Genomic DNA, 21,192 nt, shown 5'->3' with positions numbered 1-21,192 from the left:
CACAGGAGTCACATGACACGCGCTGCATGGATCTGCGTCCTGTTATTTGACTCCGCTGTTGATTCTTCATAATTTAACTGGGAGAGGGAAAAAATATTCAAATCATATGTAATTGTTACATCGCAATAGGGAAATTAAGCGACATGCTACAAGGGGCTGCTCCAATTACTGGCCTCGTTAAAGCAATTGAAATGACTTGATGATATTATAAAAGTTTAATGTCTGTAAGTGGAGCTATAAACGTGTAAAGCGGCGAAGGTAGCGCTAGGAATACTCATTCATCATGGGAACTTCTGTCTGGATCATATTCATTTGTTGGAAACGTCTGAAGCTTCTGAGATGTTAGCAGTGCTGTTGAAACTAGAACAGGACCGTTTACATGACGCTGTTTTCAGCTAAAAATGGAAAACTTTGTGTGCATTTTGGCTGTCCATTAACACTCCAACAGCGTTTTGGCAACCTGAAAATGCAAACTTTTGAAAACAGGATGCAAAGTGCAAAACAATACCGTTATCGTTAGGGCTGTCGCCCTAACATGAATGAACCATTATTAAAATGGCTATACCATTACTAAAACCATTACTAAAATGGCTATAACTCGTGAATGAAATAAGATATTTTCACCAAACTCAGCACACCTACGTAAGAGCTCATTCTGTGGTCGCATGAAAAAGGACGGGGTGACTGGCCACTTGGTGGTGCTATAAAAGGAAGCAAACATGAAAATGGCTATAACTACTTCACCGTTAGTCAGATTGACTTGAAAATTGGCATGCAATGTCTTCGTCCAAGGCGCATGAGAACATTGACGTATCTTGAAAAACATGGCCGCCATCAGCCAATGAAATTTTAGTAGCTATCAGACAAGGTTAACAGAGGCCGATCAGAACGAAACTCGCTGAGCCTGTTTGACAAAAGAAATCGGCCACCAGAGGGCGCCTTTGTGTTTTTTTACGTGCGTAAAGGATTGTGTATTGTGGGATTTTTCGCACACACCCACGACATTTGTACCACATGGTAGAACTCCACATTCTAACAAACTTTGCCTCTAGGACCGTCGCTGTCCATGGAATCGTTTGTTAAATATTGGAGATTATTTCAAAAACCAACTTTGGCAAACTAGTCCTAGGTTTTTGGCTCAACCTCGATAACTATTAAAAAGCTTTATAAACCATATATTTCCTATGGTAAATTGCCTGTAATGGTCTTTTCCATCTATGATCGAGATGGTTACAGGCTTGCTAATTAAAACATTATACCTTTTTATGCATGTGCTTAAAGGCCTTAAAGCGCTTGAACCCCAATAATTGCTGCTCGCAGCTGTATTTTTTTATTTCTATTAACAAAATGTTTTTAAATCGTTTTTAGTTTCAGTTAACAAAAACTACTGCCATTGTGTTAGAGTGTTGAAAAGTAGTTACAAGGGCGTTGCTATACTAGGGTGTTTGAATTGTTGCTAAGAGGTTCGCTCGTTTTATTGTCTGCCAGGTGATTATCGCTAGTCTAATTGCTAAGAAAAGTAAAAACACACCTTTTATCGATGAGCTACATGATTTAAATCATCAGAATAGAAGGATAGAGCCCCTTTATTGTTGTGCTTTCTGCTGAAGGTATCTGCTTGTAATGTGGTGTGTGTGCGTTTGTGTGTTTTTCGACCATGTCTGCTGTTGGGTTTAACGTGTCAGTAGCTCCACACTTTAGTGTATTGATCTGTCCGAGCGCTGCCATGTGAATCCTGCTCATGTTTCTTTGACAACTGTGGCCAATCTGCCAGGCACCCCGGTTTAGAAACCTCAGGCATTAGAGAGGTCACACTGTCCCATGAGGCTAAAGAAGAGTCCACAATCTCCCATAACTTCTGAGGAGTATCTGTCTTGTACATTCGTCTTGTGCTCCAGGGCTAAAGCAATCAAACCTAAAGCTCTGTTCACAATGACAGCGGCAAACTGACCGGAAGTCATTCATTTTCAGTGAGTTTTCCAATGGCCAGTGACTTTTAGAGAAACAGTCACTATCAGTATGAACAGGGCTCGTTTCACACCACACCGATAAGTAGCATGTATTTATTTCAGTGTCCATATTAACAGGTAACAGTATATAATGCTTGTGTTAGTAGACTGTAGAAACTGAAACATACACTAGCTTTCAAAAATGTGAGGTCAGTAAGACTTTTTAAGAAAGAAAGACATTAATGCTTTTATACAGCAAAGATGTGTTCATTTGATCAAAGGTGACAGTAAAAACATTTATAAACTTAAAAAAAGATTTCTTTTGAACTTTCTATGCATCAAAGAATCCAAAAAAAAAAAAAAAAAATGTTTCCACAAATATATTAAGCAACACAACTGTTTTCAGCATTGATAATAATAAGTAAATCGGGATATTAGAATGATTTCTGAAGGATCACGTGACTGAAGTAATGAAAATTTTAAGTGAACTGTTCCTTTAAACAGCACCTACTGTTCAGGTTTGTGTTCCCTTTGTATGTTAATGTGGTCCCTTTCTCGATGGCACACTTCCAATAACAATTTTAGAATGTCTGGCTCTCATCAAGGAAATATTCAAAGTAGTAACCCAGAAATATTTTTTTTTCCAACTTGCGTGCGACATATGTGTGCGGTGTGAAACCTAATGACAGTGTAGTTGTCTGTCTCCTACACTGACTGAAATGCAAACACAAATATGCACACACTTTTAGGAAAAATTGCACAGACTCGTTCATGCAAATGATGTCTAAAAATATCTGATTAAACTTCAGTTGCAACGAAAGATCCATTACAGAGAGATTCGACAGAAACCACATGAACTCAATGGAATTCAGAGGAATGTTCTTCCTTCTGTTTACCACTGACTTGACTGACATATTTCATGTTAATCATATTTACACAGTGTTAAATGCATGAGAAATGATCCTGTTTCTTTGTGCAGTGATGGATGTGTCCTGATGTGCTGTAAACATTTACCAGACGCTGTATGCTTGTCATGCCCATCACATTTCTCGTGGTAGAAGGCTAGTATGGTTACTGTGCACTTATTCTGCCTTAAAGTCACCATGAAATCAAAACTGACAATTCTATTTTTTTATGGAATATTGCAGCATTTAGTATAAATGATTAATCCATGCACAACATTTTTTATTTTTTTTTTTAATTAATGTTCCTCGTAAACTTTAATCAAAATAACTTCCCCTCCTTATTGCAGTGACATTTTTCTCTTCTCTGATGATGAGTTTACTGGTGTGAGGGCGGGGCAACCTGTCAAATCACATGAAATCGACCAATAGCAAACCACAACCATCCAATCAATTCCTCATGGACAAAATCAAGTCCCGCCCAACATTTTTTCTTATCGAGAAGCCGTTTCCTTGGATATACGGCACATTAGGGAACAACAGACAACTTACATTTAATGCCAACTTTAATGTTTATTGTAATGTCCCACTGATCAGATTTAAGAGATGAGTGCACAGCACAACCTCAATGGCATAATTTTTTTTAACAGTTGTCATTGGTTATAATTAATTTTTTTTTTGAATGATCAATGTTTGTGTACAATTAAGTTGAATTTTGTGTAGTATTGATGAAGAAAAGTCAAATAAAACTCAATGTAATCCCTAACGCTCAAAATAATTAATTAGTTTGAGTAGGACAAACTTAAATTAAACAAATTAGTTGCAAATTAACTTTTATAAGTATTTAGCACTTTCGTTTTCTTTCGAGTTCACAGATCTGATATATTTTAAGTAAACTGAACTGTTTCATTGCTTTGAGTTTTATGAATTCATTTCTTTTAGAAATGTTTTGAGATTATATGATAATTTCAAGTTAAATCTACAAATTAGCTTTCTCAAATATTTCAATTTAAGAACAATTGAAATGTATGAGTACAAAATAAAAAACTGTGGGTTCTGCTTACTTGAACTTTGAATTTCTTAACTTAAAAATTTTGATGTAACCGATTGCCTCAATTTTTCCAACTTATTCGGTTTTAAAGTGTGGCCAATTTACCAAATTTACCAATTCATGAGCTGACAAACTTGTGTGACCAAACTACATTTCCCATCATGTTCCACAAAAAAATAAAATAAAAAAATAAAGTCAAAATGTTTTTAACAGCATCAGGATGAGTAAATTTTGACAGAATTTATGTACTATACCTAAACGTAGATGCCAAATCTGAAATCAAAAGTCAGAGATCTCAACATTTCTCATCAAGTTCTTTCAGGGTCAAATTATCTGAGCTATGGAATAACATTTTCCTCTGAGTGAGAGGGAAGTGAAAGAGTTAAGAAACAGAGAGAAAGGGAAGTGCTGAGATTAGGAGAGATGGACAGAGTGAGAAAGGAGGAGATTAATATGAAACTGGTTTTCAAATAGCTTTAAACGATGGATTTGAAAAATGAGCCTCCGTGTAGCAACACGTCAGACTGACAGGAAATATGTGAATGGTGAAATACTGTGACGTTAAGTAGGTGTCACTCAGCTGTGGGCGTCCCAGCTCACCATCACACACACACACACACACACACACACACACACACACACACACATGCGCATATATGTACAGGACCGGTGTATGTTTGGACACACCTGACTGAATTTGTTTCTCATGCTCTTAAAAGAACTTTTGATTTAAAGAAGCCATATGATGCTGTTTAATGTTTACCTTTTCTTTTAGCGTATAATGTATCTGCCTGAAACACCTCGATCAGAGTCCGGATATTAATTCCGCAAATGTGTACATCACAATTTGTAATACTAACATAATACCAGCCGAAAGGCAAAAACAGAGAAAGAAGGTGAGGTTTCAGTGAATTGTAGTGTTATCACCATGTCACGATTATGATAAGGGGCGTTACATTTCTGAGGTGTTTGGCCAATCACAACGCACTGGGTCAGCTGGCCAATCAAAGCATTAGGTTTTTCATAAGGCGGGGCTTTGAAGAAACCGGAACTCAATCAGCGTGTTTCAGACAGTCTCGGAATAGAGGTGCTGCAATAATGTACAGTATGTGAAAAATAATGTGTTTTTTGAGCATTAAAACATTTTAACCTGTTCTAGTATACCCAATAAACAAAATAATGACCTTTTAAAATAGCATCATATGGCCTCTTTAAATGCTTATATACTTAATACTTTTATTATAATTTTTCTGTATATGAATTAAAAATTTAGTAGCAAAAAGCACTTGCGTTAAAAAAAAAAAAATCACATTATTGTATTTATGAAACATTTTTAATGGTTTACAAAGGGAACACTCATAGGTTTTTCAACTATGGGCATTTTTGTCTCAGGGGATTTTTTTTTATTAAAAACAGATTTGTTACTTGTTTTTGTTAGACAAAGGTTGTTATATGTTGAATATGTAATACGTGTGCGTGTGACGTCACCATTTTCACAAATTTGCATTTTTGTACTTTACATGGAGATGATAACAGTATCATTTTCAGAAACATGGAAAAGTTTTCAAAAGTTTGCATTTTCAGGTCCCCAAAACGGCATTGGCTTGTAAATGAACGGCCAAAACGCATAAAATGTTTTCCATTTTTAGTTGAAAACGGTGTCGTGTAAACGGCCTCTCAGATCTGCCTCCACTTAGTTAGCAACGCCCAACTTCCCACGATCCAATCAGTTCCCAAGGATAAAATCCAGTCCCACCCTGCATTTTTATTCTCATTCCAGAAGCCGTTTTACTCAGATATACATCACAAAAGGGAAGAAAAGACTATTGCAACTTCTGTTTCATGCCGACTTTAAAGTTGTCTTGGAAACTTTTTACCATGCCTTCAGAATTGATTCACTTTTATAAATGCCTTTTGAGTTATGTTATATAGATTTGGTTTACTCTTTTCCCAGACGTTAAATCTGTAGATATAAAAATCCATCATAAAACTAATCAAAGCAAATAAACTCTTGAATATTTATTTTGTGAAAATGAATTATTTAAATTTTACACAATTCATTTCTATCCCTCAGTTGCGCTGTCATCTCCATCACAGACAATAATTTTGCCACTAATAAAGTTTTATCAAAAGTTAGTATTTACCAAGAAGACAACAGTGCCAGTGAAGAGCTTGAGATGAAATATGAGACGTGATGTGAAGACAACAACAACAAAAAGATAAATATCACTAGTGAACAATATTTCATTTCTTGCTGCAATTGAGCTGTAAGTAAAATTATGCAAAATGTGTAAAATTTTGAATACATAAAATACTAGCTTTGAAATGATCAAAACAAAGATATCAGCCATTTTAAAATCATTTCCACCACATGTGGTGAAAATGACTGTGGCGATTCATAATGTTTCAGTAAAATAACAGAATTAGACTGGAATGGATGCAAGCTAATGGGAGAGAAAAATGTGTTAAGCGAATATATATATATTTTTAATTAGTCCTCAGGTTCAAAAGTTTTCATAGTTGAAGAATCGCTCACCCATAGACCCAATTTTAAGTGCCTTTCTCATAGTCAGACCTGTTAACCTGTACTTTACCTGTCATTGACACATGAGATAATAGCTAGTGCTCAGACAAGGAGGTTCATACCTCCAGAATACCAGTGAGAGATCTTATCAGATCAAACAGATCACAGAGTGTGTGCATTCTGGGTCATCTTCGTCTTTCAGCTTTAAAGATGGACGCTTCATTGCATCTGTCTGAGACAACCTGAAACTGCAGCTCATCTCCTGTTATTAACGACTTATTCAAATCAAAGGCAAGTGATTCATGACGCGGTTTAGCAGATCGAATGAGATGAGCGTGCAACCAGAACACAGATGACAAATGTGATTTTCGATAAGACATCTCCATGCTTTATCTGCTTAAGTGAACTTCTAAACCAGTGAGCACTAAAAGTGCACCTGTATCAGCTACGGCTGTAATTTTTGAGTGTTTGCCTCACGTTGTCATCATTTCCTCACCCACATGTCATTCCAAACATGTATTGTTTTATTTCTTCTGTGAAAAATCTAAAGCTTTAGTTTTCTATAGAATTTTACCTTTTCTATTACTTTTATGATACGTTTATGGTGCTTTTTTGAGTTTGGTAGTGTAAATCACCATACACTTTCATGTATAGAAAACATTTGTGCTTATAATGCATGAAAGAAAGAAAATCATATGATGTTCAAATCACTTTTGGCTGAATGAAAGGTCTTAAAAAGTGAATGAAGGGGGAATTAAGACTCTTTATTTTCTCCTCACGAAGGGCATGATTGATCATGTGGATGATTGCACCAAAAATGAGCCGATAAGTGTGACTCTTAAAGACGACCCCGGGGAAACATCATCGCTACCTTCGGCCACTGGGCCCTTTCAGTAACGCTATCCGCATCGGAGACGTGCAAACATTGATTTAGCACTTAGCTCTCACGTCCCCCATGAGCGCTTATCATTTCTGGCCTCTCTCCAGCACGGAGGCGTCAAAGTTACTAATCGATGCGCAGAACTTTGAAGACGCGGAAAGCGCCATAAGGAGGCCGGAGGAGGGGGGACCAGATTTCTTTGATTAGAGGAATATCCACTGGACAAAGTCAACAGATGGCATTCTGACTCTCAGTAGATATTCAGACCCATTTGCTAGTATAACAAATGGTAGGGAGTTGACTGTGGCCTTTTAAAGGGACAGTTCACCCAAAAATGAAAATTCTGTCATCATTTACTCACCCTCAAGTTGTTCCAAACCTGTATGAATTTCGTTCTTCTGCTGAACACAAAAGAGGATATTTTGAAGAATAAGGGGTAACCAAACAGTGGTTATCCCATTTACTTCCATAGTATGGAAAAAAATAATAATAATACTGTGGAAGTCAATGGGATAACCACTGTTACTTGCAACAATTCAGAACACCCTAGCAAAGCACTAATTAATCAGATCACCTTAGTGACCACATAGCAACAACCCACAACATCCTAGCCCTATAAGTGAGTTGTGCATGTATTAAATCAGATGGGAATCTGATAAATGTGATTTATATACAGTATATGCATTTTCATGTTTTGGCTGAGTCTTGCTCAAATCCAGATATGGTTACAGTAGGTATTTGTATTACCTTCCATCTATTATTTAAACATGTTCTAATGGTGTTTTTAGGGGGGGTATTTCTTGTAAAGTTTCCTGTGATGTATCATTGTGTCTCATAATGGGCTTTTGTCTGTGACTTGTGTTCTGTTTCACCTTTTGAAGGACTTTGAAGTCTTGAGAGAGAGATTGAGTGGAGTTAGCACACAAAATTAATAGAGAAATGTATATGAGGTCAATTCATTTAAGGTTCAAAGCAGATGCTCATTAAACAAAACGAGCAAATCAGGTGCTCATTAAACAAATTTGTGTAAAAAAAAAAAAAAAAGAAAAAAGAATGTATAAATAAGGGACTATAGACTAGCTGTCACATGGAGATGTTGTCAAAAGCTAACTGAGTATGTGCTTTTGAGCTAATCATTTGTTATTATATTTTTAAAACATTAACTTTTATGATTTTATGTTAAATAATTGTTTTTCTGTTAATGTCCTATTGTGACAACTTACCTCACATAGGGCCACAATTAGGCTACTAAACAGGGCAGATGCGCAGATGGGAGTGGAAAGTTTTGCACGTGATCTACTGACGGCGCACAAATTAAAGAAACATAGACGCAACCGGATAATTTCCATAATGACCAACGCAGTCAACCAAGATCAGCACAAATTAGCGCAAATTAGCATATAACACCGTGTCCTAACCAGCCGCGACGGCAACACGCGAATATTCTATTTTAGAAATGGTTTCTATTTCTCCGCGACGTCGCGATGGGAACAGCAACACAAAGTATGGCAATGATAATATCAGGTACTGTTTATGTGCTTTATTTAATGTTAAAAGCGTTTGAATATCATTCTGTGTTCCCAGCTTTTTAGCTGTAATGAAAACAACTGGCTAATTCACCTCAGTCAGATCTTGAAAATGAATAAATGGGTACAAGAACGTTCAAACTGTCAACTCAATGCGAACAAACAAGTGTATTCTATGACAAAGATTGGTTCAGCCACTCTGTATGTACTTTAAACATGTTTAAATTGTGTAATATTTTTGAATTTTACTTACTTGCCCATTTCATTGCGTCTGCTGTGCTCTTGCCGAGAGAGCCCGCCCACACTCTCTTCTGATTGGCTGTGGTTTTTGATTGATTTTATTGCTTCTCATTGTCACGTCGCGTCTAGTGTGGACAGTCAAATTGCTCGTCGCTGGAATCTTATCGCATCACTTCTGATTAGGACACGGTGTAAGACATACTTTTTTGGGCGGTAAATAATGGCGCAAATACCAGTAAATTGACTAGCGCAAACCTTAGTAAATCATGTTGCTTGATTCATTTAAATTCTTTCCTCCAATAAATTTTGCATCTGAAAGAGAAACTCCTGCAAATGCATATGCAATAAGGTCAGCTACAAAAGTTTCCACACCTTTTAAGCATCTTTAGTAAATCCTGACAGTGGTTTTTTTTAACACCAAAAGAAGGTTTGCACTGGTGCAAGCTGTTAGTGCATCAAGTCATTTTTTTTTTTTTTTTTTTTACTTTGGGCAATGACTGTAAAAATTGTCAATTTTTCTTTTTTTTTATTTATCTGTTTATAGGCCTTCCATTATGCTTTTTCAGATATTACCTTTCATGTAGCGTGTAATATAGCTGTTTGTGAATGTAGAAGCTTTGCAAAGTTTCGAAGATCAAAGTGCAGATAAAAGCAGTTATTGTCTTCCAAAAGAAAGAACAGATTCTGAACTGCCTGAAACGAGTTGCCAGTAATTCCAGTCCGTGTCCTGACCAGACGCCACGCGATGCCGCGACACGTAATAAAAGGTATCGTTTCCATGTTAATCAGAGTTTTTGTCTTAACTAGCCACGACAGCGACAAGCGATTATTCTGTTAGAAACGGTTTCTATTTTGCTGCGACATCGCGGCTGGAACAACAACACAAATATGGCAACGATAATCTCAGGTACTGTTTATGTGCTTTATTTAATGTTAAAACCGTCTAATGTGAGTTTGAATATCATTGAAAAGACAAGTGTGTTCTATGACAAAAAATTGTTTCAGTAACTCAGCCTGTATTTTTTACTAACGTTAAAATAGTGTAATATTCATGAATTTTATAATGTGGCCTACTTAAACATTTCGTTGCGAGTGCCCGGAGCTTGCAGAAAGAGCCTGCCCACGTGCTCTTCTGATTGGCTGTGATTTTTGATTGACTTTATCTTGCCTCATCGTCGCATCTGGTGTAGACAGACAAATTGCTGGTTAGGACCAACTCGAACCTATGTAGGTTTGTAATAAATTTGCATAATTTCCACATATATTCTTCAATGGTCGCCCATGAACAATGTCTACTTTGCAACAAACAGAACATTATAGTTGTAGCTGAGGCCTGGAAGAGTTTGGTTCATGTTGTCGACATGTCAAGGAGATGCTGTTTTCTGCGCTGCGAAAGCAAATCCACTTGGCATGCGCTTCAAAAGAATGAGGACTCGGGTCTGAATTGATTCAGCAAAACCAGCGCTATTGTTACTGTTCATATCACTGTGTATCAAGTGCTGAGGAAGTCTCTTGAGCTGCAATTCAGATGGTAGTGGGCGTTTTGTTTCCAACACATGCTGTAAGCAGCCGACCAATCATAACAGACTGGGCCATCTGACCAATCAGAGCAGAGTAGGCTCTCAGAAAGCAGGGGTTTAGAGAGACTGGATCCTTTATTGAACCGTTCCAGACACTGAGAGAAAAGAGGTGATGCTGCAATGTATATTATGAGAAAAATTTGTTTTTTGACCATGAATGCATGTAAACCTATTGTAGAAGACCTCCAGAATTAGCAGCTTCTAAAATAGCATAATAGGGGCACTTTAAGGTTTGTGCTTAAACAGAAATTTACTTTCAAATATTTACTGCAGTAAACAGCGTGACAACTAGCCCTGGTCTCCCCAGCGTAAGTATAATATAACAAAACCTGTTGCTTGTAAAATCTAGTACAACCTGTTTGTTTGATCAAAATGTAACTTATCATACTTTCAATTCAAAATTACTAAAGGGTGAAGAACTTTGGACCTGTCGCACACATGTCCAACTCAAGCAGCCAAAATTGAATTGAGCACATGCACCTGCATGGATATATGAAGTATTCGAAATGTAAAGCTAACATGATTTCCCTTCTTATAATAGCTCTGAAACCCCAGCCATGTTGAAGGGTGATGTTTGCAGGCCCAGCATCCTGCCTGCCCCGGCGCTCTACCCATCCTCCCTTCTGCTGGTGTAAAAGCACAGCCATTACTCTCCATAAAAGATGATGGATTAAAGGCTGATAGTACACTGGGCTGCAGCGCTGCTGTCTGAGAGCCGCTCATAAGAATGATGAAGTGCACTGCGTTGCCCCAGAGCCCAAACACTCGCTCTCGCCTGTGGGGGAGACGGCACAGGAAATCGGGTTTATAGAAAACCGGGGGTTCCCAGATCTTCGTGCTTTAATCTCAGTGAGTGTATAAGTGTTGGCTTACATCCTTCTTGATGCGTTGTGGTTGACTGAATATAATTTGTTAGTTTTTGCACCATTCTTAGAAAGATTTGCATTGTTACATGAACATAATTTTCCGATTAAGGTCCTTATTCTGCTTAAGCCTTAACTGCAAAAAAAGTAGTTTACATGTTTCTATATGCTGACGCTTTGCATTTGTTATGATTCATTTTTTTCATTGTAGAGCATAATTAAGTTTCATTAATAATATAGCAATTGATTAATTTTATTCTCATTCATTAATTTTCCTTGGACAGAAACATATATAGACATATATATATTAAAATACAAATATTATATAAATATTTGTTTTTTAAATTTTTATTTATTTATTATTCAATTATAATGGATTTTCTGAATAAGGTACAGAACTCCCATTAAAGGGATAGTTTAAACAAAAATAAAAATTATCCCTCACCCTTAATTTACTCACCCTTAAGCCACCCTAGGTGTATATGACTTTCTTCTTTCATCCAAACAAAATCGGAGTTATATTAAAAAAATATACTGGCTCTTCCAAGCTTTATAATGGGAGTGAATGGTAACCATGATTTTGAAGCCCAAGAAAGTACATCCATCCATCATAAAATTAATCCATACAACTCCAGGGAGTTATTAAAGGCCTTCTGAAGCAAAGCAATGTGTTTTTGTAAGAAAAACTTCCATATTTATAAGCTATAATCACTGGCTTCCGGTAACATCCATCAGAGCGTTCACGAGATGACCGTTGACCCCATGTACGACATGTGACGTTGCTCCTCTTCTCTTATATCGAAATCCTCTGATATTTTTCCTTAAAAGTTCTTGTTTTAAACTTCTAATTCATGACCCGCATTTTGTTTTGCTCTTCTGCTCTCACCTATTCAATTCCTGAGCTTATGCTATGCCTTCGTCATATGTCCTACATCATACGTCGGGTCAGAGGTCACCCTTCCACTGGAATTCGACTCTCGTGAACAGTTTATAAAGATAAAAATATGGATATTTTTCATACAAAAACCCATTGTTTCTCTTCAGAAGGCCTTTATTAACCCCCTGGAGCCGTATGGATTACTTTTATGATGGATGCATGCGCTTTTTTGGGCTTCAAAATCTCGGGTACCATTCACTCCCATTATAAAACTTGGAAGAGCCAGGATATTTTTTAATATAACTCCGATTGTGTTTGACTGAAAGAGGAAAGTCATTTAAACCAGGATGGCTTGAGGGTGATTTAACTATGGGATAATTTTCATTTTTGGGTGAACTGACCATTTAATACACGCACAGCAATCAGGTTAACGTGTTTACTTGATGCATACGTAAACAAAATAAGACCAAATGCTGATTTATAATGGAATATTGAAACAAATATACAGTTTATCTAAGAACAGAGGAATATATTGGCCCTGTTTTTCAAATTCAAAGATGTAAAAGTGGTTTATCTTGTCAACATTACTTCAAAGAGTCTTCTACTGTTTGGCAAAGTTTCTCACTTTGAGAGCCTTCTTCAGTTTCTGAACAAGCTCATCTGCCAACTACTTTCCATCAAGAGCTGCTTTTATTTTTCTTATTTGTCACACGAATGATTAATCGTCACTTGACGTGGAACTGGAAGACGTGCTGAAGCAGCTCCTGCTGAGATTTATAGGGGTTTGTTGCTGGAGGGAATTCTGACAAGAAGGTTAATCTCTGTCACAGAACCATTTTCAGGGGTATGTACATTGTTTATACAGCATGAGGGTAATTAAATTGCCATTAACTGTAACTATGAGTATCTGTGAAGCTGAAATCTTTGTATTATTGGAACATTTTGTGTTCTGAGGTAGTTTGAAGTAGTTTTCTTTTAATGTGAGAAAATGTTCCAGCAAAAATTACAGTGAATTCACAGTGCAAATGTATGTGTCATAAGCTAAAGAGGGTCTGCGGTTTATGCCAGCAGACACAAGCATCACTATAGCATTACGTACAGTAAAATAAAACCCTCGATGTGTCGTTCACCTCCTCTCACTACCATTAGTGTCTTTTTGAAGCAATGCATTCACCACAGCAATGCATTCTGGGCCGCAGCACTCGTTTGTCTCTGTCAAACAACTATGAAGTGTTTCGTAATTTCTGAGCCAATTCTTCCCTCCGATTAGAGGTGTTTTGTAGAGTAACTTTTTGTATTTTCATTGTCTGACCGTGCATGACAGAGTGGTTCATCCTGTCAGTGCTTGACATGAGGATGGTTGGTTCCGATTTCAAGTGGAGATAAATAACCTCTCCAGGTTTATGTCAACAGCAGATAATGACAAGCTCATGTTTAGTTTTCTTTCAGCTGAAGTGGGTCATTTTTTCCGATGTTAAAATACTGCTGTCCCAGCTTAATGTACAGAGACGACTGTAGCTAAACTCTTAAAAATGAAGGGGTTCTTTATTGGCTTCTATGGTTCCATGAAACCTTTCCATTCCACAAAAGGAAAAAGGTTCTTTAGGTTAATAAAATGTTCTTCACACTAAGAAAATAAAATGGTTCTTTTAAGAACTATTCACTGAAAGCTTCTTTGGGGAACTCAAATTGGTTCACTGTGAAAAAGCTCTTTTGGAACCATTATTTTTAAAAGTGTATTTCTAGGTTGATTCACCTGAAAAGTATAAATCTGTCAAAACTATCGCTATCAAAACATTCATTTTATGACTAATCCACCTCAGAAAAGTGGGCTTAACCAATCAATAGGCTACACTGAGTAAGTCTTTCTTTTTTTCTGGTTGATTGATGTACAAAAATCCCTTTTTTAGCTTGTTTAAGGAGTGGAAAACTGTATAATCACTGGCTTCTGGTAACAGTTGTACGCGCGTTCATGAGAGTCGAGTTCCGGCGGAGGGATGACCACTGACCCGACGTATGACATAGCTCCACTTCTCTTATATCGAAATCATCTGATATTTTTCTTTAAAACTTTTTAGATTTCTAATTCGTGACCGCCGTTTTGTTTTGCTCTATTCTCTGGTCTTCCTATGTCATACGTCGGGTCAGAGGTCACCCTTCTGCCTGAACTCTACTCTCGTGAACGCGTGTACGGCCATTACAGGAAGCTAGCGATTACAGTTTATGAAGTTAGAAATATGGATTTTTTTTTTTTTTACAAAAATGCACCGCTTCGCTTCAGAAGGGCTTTCTTAACTCTCTGGAGCCGTATGGATTACTTTTATGATGGTTGGATGCATTTTTTTGGGTTTCAAAATCTCAGGTACCATTCACTGCCATTATAAAGCTTGGAAGAGTCAGGATAAAAATATATATTTTAAATATATCTCCAATTGTGTTCGTCTGAAAGAAGTCATATATACCTAGGATGGCTTGAGGGTGAGTAAATCATGGGATACTTTTCATTTTTGGGTGAACTAACCTTTTAAAGGGATAGTTCACCCAAAAATGAAAATTTGCTGTTAATTTACTCACCATCAGGCCATCCAAGATATAGGTGTCTTTTTTTTTCTTACAGTAAAGAAGATTTTTAGCTGAAACTGTGGTCCTTGGTGATTCATACAATGCAAGTCAATGGCTACCGTCACTTTGAGAGTCAAAAAATATATACAGGAAAAACAAAATGAATACCCGTGGCCCCTGACGATACGTTGAGGTCTTATGAAGCGAAACAATCGGTCTGTGAAAGAAACTGAACATTATTTACAACATTATTACCTGTAATCCACAGCCTCTGCAAACAGTGGAGCTTCCTGTTACATAATGGAGTATGTGCGGGAGAAACTCACATGTGAGCTGACGCTGTGTTTGTTTACAACAGAGAGGGAAGATGAGTGTGTTGTATTGTTCATACTTGTGCTTATCCTGTATGCCGCAACCTATATAAAAAATTAAGATTACATTCGCTTGCGCAATCTCAATTGGAAAGATTGACTTTTTCACAGATTCCTAACGTTTGAGCTCCTGCGCATACTGTACGTCATACTGCGACAGGAAGCTCGCGCTGCAGACTGCCACGAACGCGGACCGCTTGAATACAATAATTATTTTTGTAATTCCTTTTGGTGTAGAAATTGCACACTTCAAATTTAAGGCAAATATATCTGTGTTTATGAACTTTCCTTTAGCAGTGACTGAGTTCAGGAAACATAATATCTTTCTGTGTACATCATAGATTGTACAAAAAGACAAAGTGCAGACATGCTAAATGTTATTTAAAATCCATCAGCATCTCACGGAGCTCTTGTCATGTTTGTCTGGTTGAAATGATTGATGACAATATGGGATTAATGATTCCTCATCACAGCTTCTAAGTCATATTCTTTGAAAAACAGAATCTGTCATAGTCAGATGAGTGATCTTTATCAAACAAACACAAGCACACACACACACACACACACACACACACACACACACACACACACCCACACCCTGTATATATACACATGAACTTCCTCCTTCAATGTGTCAATGAGGAGGCTACCCTCAGCATATATGGCTGTTACTCACGAAACCTGTCAGAAATATGCTAAATAACATTTCTTTTGATGTTGAGGTGAAATGTGACCTGGACTTGTTTTTGTGGAATCACCCATATTTATATAGCTATCATTGCCATTGCTGAAAAATAAATATACTGTACAGGCCTATACATAAACTCTTAAAGGGACAGTATACCCAAAAATGAAAATTCTGGCATCATTTACTCAACCGCATGTTTTTCCAAACCTGTATGAATTTCTTTCTTCTGCTGAATGCAAAATAAGATATTTTGAAGAATATGGGTAACCAAACAGTTGATGGGCCCCACTGACTTCCATAGTATGGAAAAAAATCCTATGGAAGTCAGTGTCTACCGTCAACTGTCGAAGCCCAAAGCATACCTCACTTTTTATGCGTACGCGTGAAATTCGTCATCAGAAGAGTATGAGCGTACTGTACGCACACTGCTGGATTTTTGTAACTGCGCGTACTGTACACACAGGTCGCACATGCGCATTTTTTTGCAGTAATTAGTTTATCCACAAGGTGTCCACCATGCCCTGGGGGCGTCGATTCACAAGGTAGTCAAAGAAAAACTGCATAAACAGAACAGACTAGAACATATGCAAGCTACAGCGACAATGGATGCCTACATGGACGAAAAATTGTGCGAAGAGGTCTGAAAGAACCCTCATTTGTACAACTCTAGTATGAAAGAATACAAAGATGTTTACACTGGTTGTAACTCGTGGCGAGAGATTGCTCAAAACTGCGCAAGCATTGAATGCCTGTGTATGCGTGCGAGTCAAATGAAGTATACTTTGGCTGTGCGTCCGACTGTGCTAGCATACGTGTAAAAACAACGAAGTATACTTTGGGCATGAGTTACCGATATTCTTTTTTTTAAGATTTATTTTATGCATTTTTGCCTTTATTATTAGCGAAGTTTGAGAGAGAGAGAGGGGGAGACGGGATCGGGAAAGCCAGGACTCGAACTCGGGACGGCCAAAGCACAATTGCGCTATATGTCGGTGCGCTGCCCATTAGGCTATTGGCATCGACCAAAATATCTTCTTTTGTGTTCAGCAGAAGAAAGAAATTCATGCAGGTTTGGAATAACTTGAGGGTGAGTAAATGATGACAGAATTTTCATCTTTGGGTGAACTGTCCCTTTAAGAGAACTTCTGTGCCCATTGATTGCTTTGTTTTTGTAACTCATGGGAAATGAGCGTAATACCAACATCCCTCACGTTACTGCTGCAGGGTTTTGCTGAGAGAAATTTGTACTCGTGCCACCTAGATACCAGTCAAAACTCAACTTTTGCTAAAGGCTATAAAGACATCTCAGATATCTTTTATTAGGTAAGCTAACTGCAGTGGAATATAACTGAAAATAATTGTCTCGGGTACTTAAACCTAATGAGGTTTATAATAACAGTGAGAAGCTGTCTGTTAGCATTCTCATTCATCTCAATGGCAGTAGCTTGCAAAAATGTTTATTTTGTCAGAATAGACTTCAGTCCCTGAGGGCAATTATAGATGTGGACAATGTGCACAATGTAATTTTACAATAAAATGTCAAACTTTTAGTCATCCTCACTCAGGGAAACAGTTTAAGATTGAGCGAATAATTTCGTGTAATACCAAAAATGTAATCTATATGATCAAATGTCCCTGTGCTTTGGCATATATAGGTAAAACAAAGCGTTGTTTAAAAACACACATAGCCAAACACAGAAGTAATATACAGTTGAAGGACCAAAAAAAAATCCCATTGCCGTGCATTTTGACGCTTTCAAACATAACTTGTCGACTCTTCACTATTTAGGCATTGAACAAATAAAAGTACCTAGAAGGGGTGGTGATATTAATAAAATCTTATTACAGAGGGAAGCTTTTTATATTTACACATTAAATACTCTCTCTCCAAAAGGTTTAAATTTGGAATTTGATTTTTTTTTTGTGTGAGTTTTTTGTATATATTTAATTCTATTTGTTACTCGTGTTGATTGGGTTATTAGTTTAATGAATTGTATCAGGTGTGATTGATCATGTTGATAAAATGATAAGAAATTGTCATCTTTTGATTATTTACTGTTTGTCTGACCTGACGAAGACCTTTGTGGTCGAAACGTTGTCTTTTTAATAAATTTTGAGAGCAGCAGTGGCAGTGTGCCGATTTTTGTTTTTTGACATTATTTGTTCATTTTGAATGGCCATCAATCCTAAACTATAGCCTTCATTTTTAGCTAATGTTATGTTCTTATGTTTTCATATTTGTTTTGTTAATGTGATTTTCCGATCTGTTTTGTGATTAGCTGCAAGTGTTTTTTTTAAAAGTTGCCAGCCAGCGGCAACTTTTTTGATAATTTTCACAAAAATGTCATGGCCCCCAGAATATTTTGTTATATGGATATCTGAACATGCAATATATAAAACGAAAGAACAAAGCCTCTGCTTTTAAACAAAACAAAACAACACAAAATATTTAATTCTAGCTACATTTTTTTTTTTTTTATCAATACTTAAATGTGGGTAAAGCCCTGGGTATACTTTGTTTTTTTACACGTACGCTAGGAATGCACAGCCTTGCAAAGTATACTTCATTTGACTCGTACACATACACAGACGTTCGACGCGTGCAGTTTTGAGCAATCTCTCAGCACAAGTTAAAACATCTTTGTATTCTTTCATGCTAGAGTTGTACAAATGAGGGTACTTTCTAACCTCTTCGCACAATACCTCATCTATGTAGGCCTCCATTGTCGCTGTAGCTTGCATGCGTTCTGGTCTGTTCTGTTTATGCGGTTTTTCTTCGACTACCTTGTGAATCGACGCCCTCAGGGCACGGTTGCCACCTTGTGGATAAACTAATTACTGCAAAAAAAAATGAAATGTGCAGTTATAAAAATCTGGCGGTGCGCGTACAGTACGCACATACTCTTCTGATGATGAAATTCACGTCACTTGCACTGTACGCTGACCTTCGTGTATGAATAAAAAGTGAACTATACTTTGGGCTTAAGTTTTATTTTTTAAAAAAGCAACATTTTGAACAAAAAGAAAAACACGTTTTTGTCAAAGACTACATCTGGATTGGATTCAAAACGATGATCAAAACATATATGGAGTAGATCGAGTCCATCAACACCGCCAAAGCTTCACAGTCTTCACACCTATTCCTGGGTCGACATTTAAGCTGTTTTTTAATTGAGTCGACATATAAACGGTTTAATATTTGTTGATTATTTTACATGTGCATAAGAAATCTTCTATCGCTTGTTTCTGCTTCTTCTTTGCCTGTGTTTTGATTCGGAGATTCAGTACTCTTTCAGAAGATGCGTAATAGCGCCCCCTACCCTATTACAGCGAAAACATGAATTGCTGGAAAATTCCGTCAATGGCGTGGAAAGAGTTAATTGCGTAAATTTCTGTTTTAGCATTCTGAGTATAAGAAAGGTGCATTACAAAAATATTATTATGTTAATTATATAATGTCATAATTATTTCTTTGTTATTAAGCAACCCTGAGTGTCAGAAAGTATTATTTAAATATAAAACATATTTAAATATTTAATAAATGTAATTTTATTTTATTTTACTTTATTTTAATGTATTGTATTGTATTGTACAGATCCTGTCTAATTGAATGAGGAAACAGAGAAATCTATAAAACTGTTTGCCAAGCTTACATTTCAGTAACATGTCAAATCAACAATAAAATCTGACAGAAATGATACAATACAAATGTTTCTTTAACTCAAATCAGCTTAAAAAAACTATTATTATTTTTGCAATTGTATTTAGTGTCACTAGTGGCGCAAATATATACACATTGCAGTTTTAATTGACATGTCTATGTTTGCTTATGCTTGAAGGGATTTATTTATTTATTTATTTATTTATTTTCCTATCCCTGTAAACTTAAAAACTGATGCTATTGTAGTGGGAATTCATAGTTGTCTTATCAAAGCTCTTGGAATGATGGACTTATCGCTCAGCTATGAAAGCGCTGCATCATTTTCCGCTGTCCTGTTGGCAGGTGCTAAAGACCAGAGGAGTGATGAGAATCAGGAGAGTAAGAGTGAAAAGGAAGGAGTGTTCATCTAGTGGACGGACTTCCTGAGAACATCAGACGCCATCTTCCTCCTGTCCTCCCCAGCGTGACGAGTGACACGACGTCTGGCGGCTCCCTGCGAGTGCAGAGGGCAAGAAGTTAACCGCCATGTTGTGCACCGTGAACAAAAGCTGAACGAGACCAAACGACGGTTGACACTTTTTAAGGTTAAAGTAACACAGCAACAGGGACGTCACAGGTGAAGTGCAGCACATTTCCTCAGACAAACAGATGTGATAAATCAGATACTGGCTGCAGAGAGAAAGCAATTCAATCCTCAGACATGTAGTTGCAAGAATTGATACAAATTGAGGTGCTTCTAAACTGGTTTGGCTTTAGAATCCAGGTTTTACATTGGATCAAGTGGTAACCCAATTCAGAACATAAATTATTTATTGTACAGTGTTCTTTTACCATTTATATTTATATATTATTTTATGATTTTTTAATATTTTTGCTGTATTTAAATGTTAGTGTGTGTGTATATATATATATATATATATATATATATATATATATATATATATATAAATTATATAATCATTTTCCTAGAAGTTTTTTTCAGTTTTAAGTTTTTAATTCAATGTTTATATTTTATTTTAGCTTTATTTTAATAGAGTGCAACGGAGGGAGCGATGGAGAAATATAAAACTACTCATTTACAAATGTTGATTATGCATTTTTATTGCAAAATATGCATATATACAAACATTTCAGTGTTTTGGGAGTGTATGGAGATCGATTTGATTACGTCATTCTCAGTGCTTCATGGGAGTGGGTGGAGCTAACGAGATCTTTTGGGGTGTGTTGCTTTTTTCGAATCTTTGATTGGTGTAACTTTCTGAACAGCATCATGGGTAATGTAGTTTTTCCACCCGGAATTCCGCTGTTAAACACAATTATTTTAAAAATAAGTTGAAATAATGTGGGCTGTCGGCTTCAGCAAATACAAATACCATGGATTAACAACCTCGTAGCTCACAGTATGTCTGTTTTTAAAGTTCAAGTTATTGTTCAAAATCAATTCCCGCGTGAAGAAAATTAATGGAGTTTTTACTTCCAGGAACCCGACTGTTGCACTCTTGTTAATTAAATAATTTT

General features: G+C 36.8%; 1 long non-coding RNA gene across 1 annotated transcript in view; it reads left to right on the top strand.

The window, feature by feature from the left end:
* The window catches only part of LOC127494793 (uncharacterized), a 77,203-nt gene extending 56,644 nt beyond the window's left edge, over positions 1–20,559 (top strand). The window contains exon 3 of the long non-coding RNA XR_007924975.1: positions 20,017–20,559. This is a non-coding gene — a long non-coding RNA (uncharacterized LOC127494793). The remainder of the gene's footprint in view (positions 1–20,016) is intronic.
* The last annotated feature ends 633 nt before the right edge of the window (positions 20,560–21,192 follow it).

The sequence above is a fragment of the Ctenopharyngodon idella genome, chromosome 14 (genome assembly GCF_019924925.1).
Source record: "Ctenopharyngodon idella isolate HZGC_01 chromosome 14, HZGC01, whole genome shotgun sequence".
Classification (NCBI taxonomy): Eukaryota; Metazoa; Chordata; class Actinopteri; order Cypriniformes; family Xenocyprididae; genus Ctenopharyngodon; species Ctenopharyngodon idella.
Note: the sequence above shows the minus strand (reverse complement) of the source record. Positions and strands in the feature narration are given on the sequence as shown.